Genomic DNA, 8,245 nt, shown 5'->3' on the forward strand with positions numbered 1-8,245 from the left:
AAAAAATAAAAAGAAAATTGAAGAAATGACAAAAGCATCCATTCAAAGTAGGTAGAAAAAGAAAAACAAAATAAACCATTACAAATTGAAACATAATAATAAATATGGAATAAGATGAAATAACCAAGATGCACAGTATTCATAACATACACTTCAGTGGCATTAAGTACATTCACATTGCTGCACAATCATCACCACCAACTTCCCAGGCTGAAATTTGGTACCCCTTAAACAACAACTCCTTATTGCCTCCTCCCCTAGGCCCTGACAAACACTATTCTTTGTCTATGAATAATATTGTTATGAACACAACTGTAAAACTGTGTTTCTACTTTCAGTTCTTTGGAACATATATCTAGTAGTGGAACTGCTGGGTGGTATGATAATTCTATGTACCATAAGTTGCTTTTAAAAGTCCAGTAAACAGCTAAAACTCTAAGATAAGTAGAAGGAAGATAAAATTAACATTAGGGAGGAGAAGGGAAATATATATATGTGTATCAGTTCAGTTCAGTTCAGCCTCTCAGTCGTCTCTGACTCTTTGTGATCCCACGAATCGCAGCACGCCAGGCCTCCCTGTCCATCACCAACTCCCGGAGCTTACTCAAACTCATGCCCATCAAGTCGGTGATGCCATCCAGCGATCTCATCCTCTGTCGTCCCCTTCTCCTACTGCCCTCAATCCCTCCCAGCATCAGGGTCTTTTCCAATGAGTCAACTCTTCGCATGAGGTAGCCAAAGTATTGGAGTTTCAGCTTCAGCATCAGTCCTTCTAATGAACACCCAGGACTGATCCCCTTTAGGATGGACTGGTTGGATCTCCTTGCAGTCCAAGGGACTCTCAAGAGTCTTCTCCAACACCACAGTTCAAAAGCATCAATTTTTTGGTGCTCAACTTTCTTCACAGTGCAACTCTCACATCCATACATGACCACTGGAAAAACCATAGCCTTCGCTAGATGGACCTTTGCTAGGAAAGTAATGTCTCTACTTTTTAATATGCTATCTAGGTTGGTCATAACTTTCCTTCCAAGGAGTAAGCGTCTTTTAATTTCATGGCTGCAATCACCATCTGCAGTGATTTTGGAGCCCAAAAAAATAAAGTCAGCCACTGTTTCCAATGTTTCCCCATCTATTTGCCATGAAGTGATGGGACTGGATGCCATGATCTTAGTTTTCTGAATGGTGAGCTTTAAGCCAACTTTTTCACTCTCCTCTTTCACTTTTATAGTGAGGCTTTTTAGTTCCTTTTCACTCTCTGCCATAAGGGTGGTGTCATCTGCATATCTGAGGTTATTGATATTTCTCCCGTCAATCTTGATTTCCTCTTGTGCTTCTTCCAGCCCAGCGTTTCTCATGATGTAAGCTGTGTATAAGTTAAATAAGCAGGGTGACAATATACAGCCTTGACATACTCCTTTTCCTATTTGGAACCAGTCTGTTGTTCCATGTCCAGTTCTAACTGTTGCTTCCTGACCTGCATATAGGTTTCTCAAGAGGTGGGTCAGGTGGTCTGGTATTCCCATCTCTTCCAGAATTTCCCACAGTTTATTGTGATCCACACAGTCAAAGGCTTTGGCATAGTCAATAAAGCAGAAATAGATGTTTTCCTGGAACTCTCTTGCTTTTTTGATGATCCAGTGGATATTGGCAATTTGATCTCTGGTTCCTCTGTCTTTTCTAAAACCAGCTTGAACATCTGGAAGTTCTAGATTCACGTATTGCTGAAGCCTGGCTTGGAGAATTTTGAGCATTACTTTACTAGCCTGTGAGATGAGTGCAATTGTGTGATCGTTTGAGCATTCTTTGAGATTGCCTTTCTTAGGGATTGGAATGAAAACTGACCTTTTCCAGTCCTGTGGCCACTGCTGAGTTTTCCAAATTTGCTGGCATATTGAGTGCAGCACTTTCACAGCATCATCTTTCAGGATTTGAAATAGCTCAACTGGAATTCCATCACATCCACTAGCTTTGTTTGTAGTGATGCTTTCTAAGGCCCACTTGACTTCACATTCCAGGATGTCTGGCTCTAGGTGAGTGATCACACCATTGTGATTATCTGGGTCGTGAAGATCTTTTTTGTACAGTTCTTCTGTGTAGTCTTGCCACCTCTTCTTAATATCTTCTGCTTCTGTTAGGTCCATACCATTTCTGTCCTTTATTGAGCCCATTTTTGCATGAAATGTTCCCTTGGTATCTCTGATTTCCTTGAGGAGATCTCTAGTCTTTCCCATTCTGTTGTTTTCCTCTATTTCTTTGCATTGATCACTGAGGAAGGCTTTCTTATCTCTCCTGGCTATTCTTTGGAACTCTGCATTCAAATGGGAATATCTCTCCTTTTCTCCTTTGCTTTTCATTTCTCTTCATTTCACAGCTGTTTGTATAGCCTCCTCAGACAACCATTTTTCCTTTTTGCATTCCTTTTCCATGGGGATGGTCTTGATCCCTGTCTCCTGTACAATGTCACGAACCTCTGTCTATAGTTAATCAGGCTCTCTGTGTATCAGATCTAGTCCCTTAAATCTATTTCTCACTTCCACTGTATAGTCATAAGGGATTTGATTTAGGTCATACCTGAATGGTCTAGTGGTTTTCCCTACTTTCTTCAATTTAAGAGAGAATTTGACAATAAGGAGTTAATGATCTGAGCCACAGTCAGCTCCCAGTCTTGTTTTTGCTGACTGTATAGAGCTTCTCCATCTTTGGCTGCAAAGAATATAATTATGTGTATAGAATATATTAAAATATTATATGCAATTTATACCAATAAATTTGAGTTTAAAAATTTAAAGAAGTGTAAATAGAGATATAAAGGTACATACACACACAAGAAGACAGAAAATAGACCATAGAAGTAGTTGAATTGAAGATTAGCCAGTAAAAATATAACAGTTTCAGACTTTCTTATAAGTGAATATTATTAAAACACTATGGAACATAAAGTTCTCTGTATTTCAATATTCTGCTGATTATATAACAACAGGTATAGCCACCACCTCATACTCTAAATTGATAAAATCCTAATAACCAAATACAGTTCAAGCATATTTATATTCTACATATATTTTTCTTGAATTGTTGTATAGGCTAAACTTTATAAAAATTAGAAAGACATAAAATGATAATTATTTATAATCAATATGACTTTTTCTTTAGAGCATTCAAGTAAATGAACTGAAAAAAAATAGACCTACAAGAAGATCAAGTAGTTATCCAAATAAAAACCTACATGCAAAAATTAATAACATTGCTTTATAATGTCAGTAACCATTTTGAAAATGTCATGAAAATTACCGCATTTCCAATTATAATAAATACATAAAATATATTAGGAATTTTAGCTTATACCAGAATAAATGAAAACACGCACATGATTCTGGCTAGGAAGACACAACATTATACACAGCTTATACAATGTATGTGAAAGATAATTTAAATGAAAATAGCTAAGATGGAGGAAGGGAATTAAGAAGGAAGAAATTACCTGTGAAAACAGACTACATCAAATTATTAAAGAGAGTGATATAATAATGACTTAGATAATAATAAGAGATTCCATAAACAGATCAACATATGTATGGAAAGTGAGTATACTGTAAAGGTACAAAGGAACTTGTCAATAACTATTGCTGTGGCTACTGCTATAAATTTATAGGGGGAAAAGCAAATACACATATGCATTTCAAATGAGCAGAACACCTAGACTTGAAATAATAAGTTAGAGATTGAAAAAATACAGAAACAACATTGATTTTAAAGATTGTGAACCGGTTAGGGAAGGACTTCTTGAGATACAAAAGCAAAGAAACACAAAGGAAACTTCTGACAGTTCTTTCTATACGCAATTGTGGGGACAGAAAATGAGCCAAGGTGGCGTATTCAGGCTCTCTCACCCCATGTTTTGTAAATAATGACTATGTAACAGCAAAGATCATTTATAACACTGCACATGTGCATCACAAGGAACTCGCTTGGACAGGGGCTACTGTGTGCACTATACCTGTATGAGCTGCACCATGAAAGCCCTGGTTGCTATTTCATTGGGGCTACACTGGAAGAGCATCAGAGTCATGTTTTATGAAGTTAAGTTTTGGCTATGTCATGGCTGTGTTATGGTTATGTTATACCTGCTGTGGCAGCCAGGAGAGAATAAATGTGTCTGCAGTTCCTACAGCTCCTCGAGTCTTCTTCCAGCCTCTTAGCTTATGCCTTGTGCACCCTGGGTTCAGCAAACAGTGTGAACAGTGATACAGTTGGCATCATGAACAGGATCAGTGATACAGCAAGCAAAAATATTATTGTTCTAAAAAATCCATATGGAAAAATGAATGACAAATTCAGAGAAAATGTTTCCAGATGTGTTTTATATAATAATAATAAATATCTTACAAATAAAGAAAACAGAGATACACAACTACAGATGAGAGAAGAATCAGTATGGATGTTCAAGTCACAAGGATAAAAATGGTGGTTAAACAAATATAATAAATAATAATTCTCTTATGAGGGAAGCACAAAATAACATTGAGAAGAGTGTATTCTGGAATGGTAGCATGAGATTTTTTTTTTTTTTTTTAACTCTATGGCTTAAAACTCAACATTCAAAGGACAAAGATCATGGCATCTGGTCCCATCATTTCAGGACAAATAGAAGGGGAAAAAAGTGTAAATGGTAACAGATTTTCTTTTCTTGGGCTCCCAAATCACTGTGGACAGTGATTGCAACCACAAAATTAAAAGATTTTGCTATTTGGTAGGAAAGCTATGAGAAATCTAGACAGCATCTTAAAAAACAGAGACATCATTTTACCAACAAAGGTCAGTATAGTCAAAGCTATGGTTTATGCAGTAGTCATGTACAGATGTGAGAGTTGGACCATAAAGAAGGCTGAGCACCAAAGAATTGATGCTTTTGAATTGTGGTATTGGAAAAGACTCCTGGGAGTCCCTTGGACTTCAAAGAGATCTAACCAGTCAATCCTAATGAAAATCAGCCCTGAATATGCATTGGAAGGACAGAATTGTTAAAAATTTCCTAAATTTTATTTTAAATGTACACATTCAAGAAGATCAACAAATTATAAGCAAAATAAAAACAAAGACATCCATACTTATAAGTCATTATCAAGATATGTAAAGACAAAGAGAAAATCTTGGGAATTTTTTTTTTTTTTTACTGAAGTATAGTTGATTTACAATAATATATTTGTTTCAGATATAGAGCATAGTGATTCAATACTTTTTACAGTTTGCATTCTACTAAAAGTTATTAAAAGATAATGGCTGTAATTCCCTGTGCTTACTCCCTTCCCTTCATGCTTCTCCTCATTGGTAACAACTAGTTTGTTTTCTACATCTATGAGTTTGTTTCCTTTTTTCCTTGTTTGCTATATACATGTATTTGTACTCTTTTTCTGGAGAAGGAAATGGCTACTAACTCCAGTATTCTTGCCTGGAGAATCCCATGGACAGAGGAGCCTAGTGAGCCACAGTCCACAGGGTTGCAAAGAGTTGGACATGACTGAAGCAACTTAGCATCTCTTTTACAGATTCCAAGTCTAAGGGATATAGACTAATTGTGTTGTCATTTTCCTTGATGTACAGAGTGAATTCCTTAACAAAATGATCCAGTTATAAAGGAAAAATTCAATACCTGAAGTAGAAAACATCCTATGAGGCAAAAATAGCAGACTAATTGATATAGAAGAATATATACATTACCCGGAGACAGAATAATGGAAATCACCCAGTAAGGGGAAAAAATGAATACAAATTTAAAAATACTAAAACATTTAAAGAGATTTTTAAGGAGAATATTCAGTTCAGTTGCTCAGTCGTGTCCGACTCTGCAACCTCATGAACCACAGCACTCCAGGCCTCCCTGTCCATCACCAACTCCCAGAGTCCACCCAAACCCATGTCCACTGAGTCGGTGATGCCACCCAACCATCTCATCCTCTGTCGTCCCCTTCTCCTCCTGTCCTCAATCTTTCCCAGCATAAAGGTCTTTTCAAATGAGTCAGCTCATCACATCAGGTGGCCAAAGTATTGGAGTTTCAGCTTCAACATCAGTCCTTCCAATGAACACCCAGGACTGATCTCCTTTAGGATGGACTGGTTTGGTATCCTTGCAGTCCAAGGGACTCTCAAGAGTCTTCTCCAATACGACAGCTCAAAAGCATCAATTCTTCAGTGCTCAGCTTTCTTTATAGTTCAACTCTCACATCCATACATGACTACTGGAAAAACCATAGCCTTGGTTAGACGGACCTTTGTTGTCAAAGTAATGTCTCTGCTTTTTAATATGCTGCCGAGGTGGGTCATAACTTTCCTTCCAAGGAGTAAGCATCTTTTAATTTCATGGCTGCAATCACCATCTGTAGTGATTTTGGAGCCCAGAAAAATAAAGTCTGACACTGTTTCCACTGTTTCCCCATCTATTTGCCATGAAGTGATGGGACCAGATGCCATGATCTTAGTTTTCTGAATGTTGAGCTTTAAGCCAACTTTTTCACTCTCCTCTTTCACTTTCATCAAGAGGCTCTTTAGTTCTTCTTCACTTTCTGCCATAAGGGTGGTGTCATCTGCATATCTAAGGTTATTGATATTTCTCCCAGCAACCTTGATTCCAGTTTGTGCTTCCTCCAGCCCAGCATTTCTCATGATGTACTCTGCATATAAGTTAAATACGCAGTGACCATATATAGCCTTGACATACTCCTTTTGCTATTTGGAACCAGTTTGTTGTTCCATGTCCAGTCCTAACTGTTGCTTCCTGATCTGCATACGGGTTTCTCAAGAGGCAGGTCAGGTGGTCTGGTATTCCCATTTCTTTCAGAATTTTCCACAGTTTATTGTGATCCACACAGTCAAAGGCTTTAGCATAGTCAATAAAGCAGAAATTGATATTTTACTGGAACTCTCTTGCTTTTTTGATGATCCAGCGGATGTTGGCCATTTGATCTCTGGTTCCTCTGCCTCTTCTAAAACCAGCTTGAACATCTGGAAGTTGATGCCTCACATGTTCTGGAAGCCTGGCTTGGAGAATTTTGAGCATTACTTTACTAGCGTGTGAGATGGGAACATTAAGAATATCAATAGTCAGATTATACAGCTACCAGAAGGAAAAGAGAGAGGAGGGGTTAAAAATGTATTTGAGGAAATTGTAGCTACAAACTACCCCAACCTGAAGAAAGAAACAGAAGCATGGAGGATTGAAAACAGGATGGACTTATACAGACCCAGACCAAAACATATAATGAAAATGGAAAATTTTAAAGAGAGAATTGAGAAGGCAGCAGGAGAAATACCAAGAGTCATATACAAGGAAACCTCCATAAGACTGTCAGTTGACTTTTTGGCAGAAACTTTTCAGGCCAGAAGGGAGTGGCATGATATATTCAAAGCACTAAAAGGGAAATACCTACAATCTAGGATACTTTACCCAGAAATATCATTTAGAATAGAAATAGAAAGAACTTCTCAGAGAGAAACAAAAACTTAAAGAATTCATCAATACTAAGCCTACCCTGAAAGAAATGTTAAAGAGAGTTTTCTCTAAATGTAAAAGAAGTGAGAATCTTTAGGAAAGAGAAAATTCAACTAGGAAAACCAAACATATAGTAAGGACTAAGGATCAAGCATGTCAGTCAATACAAAGATTAAAATACAAAAAATAAATAAATAAACTGTAAAAGCAAATATAACTTCAATAAACAGTTAAGGAGGAAGCTTGAAATGTAAAATATGACATCAAAAACACAAAATGTGGGAGAAAAGAGCAAAAAATGTGACCATTTAGAATATATTTGAACGTAAATCACTACTAGTTTAAAACAAGTTGAAGTAATTTTGGTTCAACATATATGAACCCATGATAAACACACAACAAAAACCTACAATAGATACACAAAAACTAAAAAGAAACAAACATAAGCATACTATAAAAGAAAATCATCCAACCACAAATGTAAAAAACAAATGTAGAAACAAGCCGAGAAGAACTACAGAAATAATCAGAAAACAAGTAATAAAATGGCAATAAGTACATGAAATTGAAAGTTGCTCAGTCATGTCCAACTCTTTGTCACCCCATGGACTATACAGTCCATGGAATTCTCCAGGCCAGAATACTGGAGTGGGTTGCCTTTCCCTTCCCCAGAGGATCTTCCCAACCCAAGAATTGAACCCAGGTCTCCCACATTCCAGGCATATTCTTTACCAGCTGAGCCACAAGGGAATCCCA

The sequence above is a fragment of the Dama dama genome, chromosome X (assembly GCF_033118175.1).
Source record: "Dama dama isolate Ldn47 chromosome X, ASM3311817v1, whole genome shotgun sequence".
In the NCBI taxonomy this organism is placed as follows: Eukaryota; Metazoa; Chordata; class Mammalia; order Artiodactyla; family Cervidae; genus Dama; species Dama dama.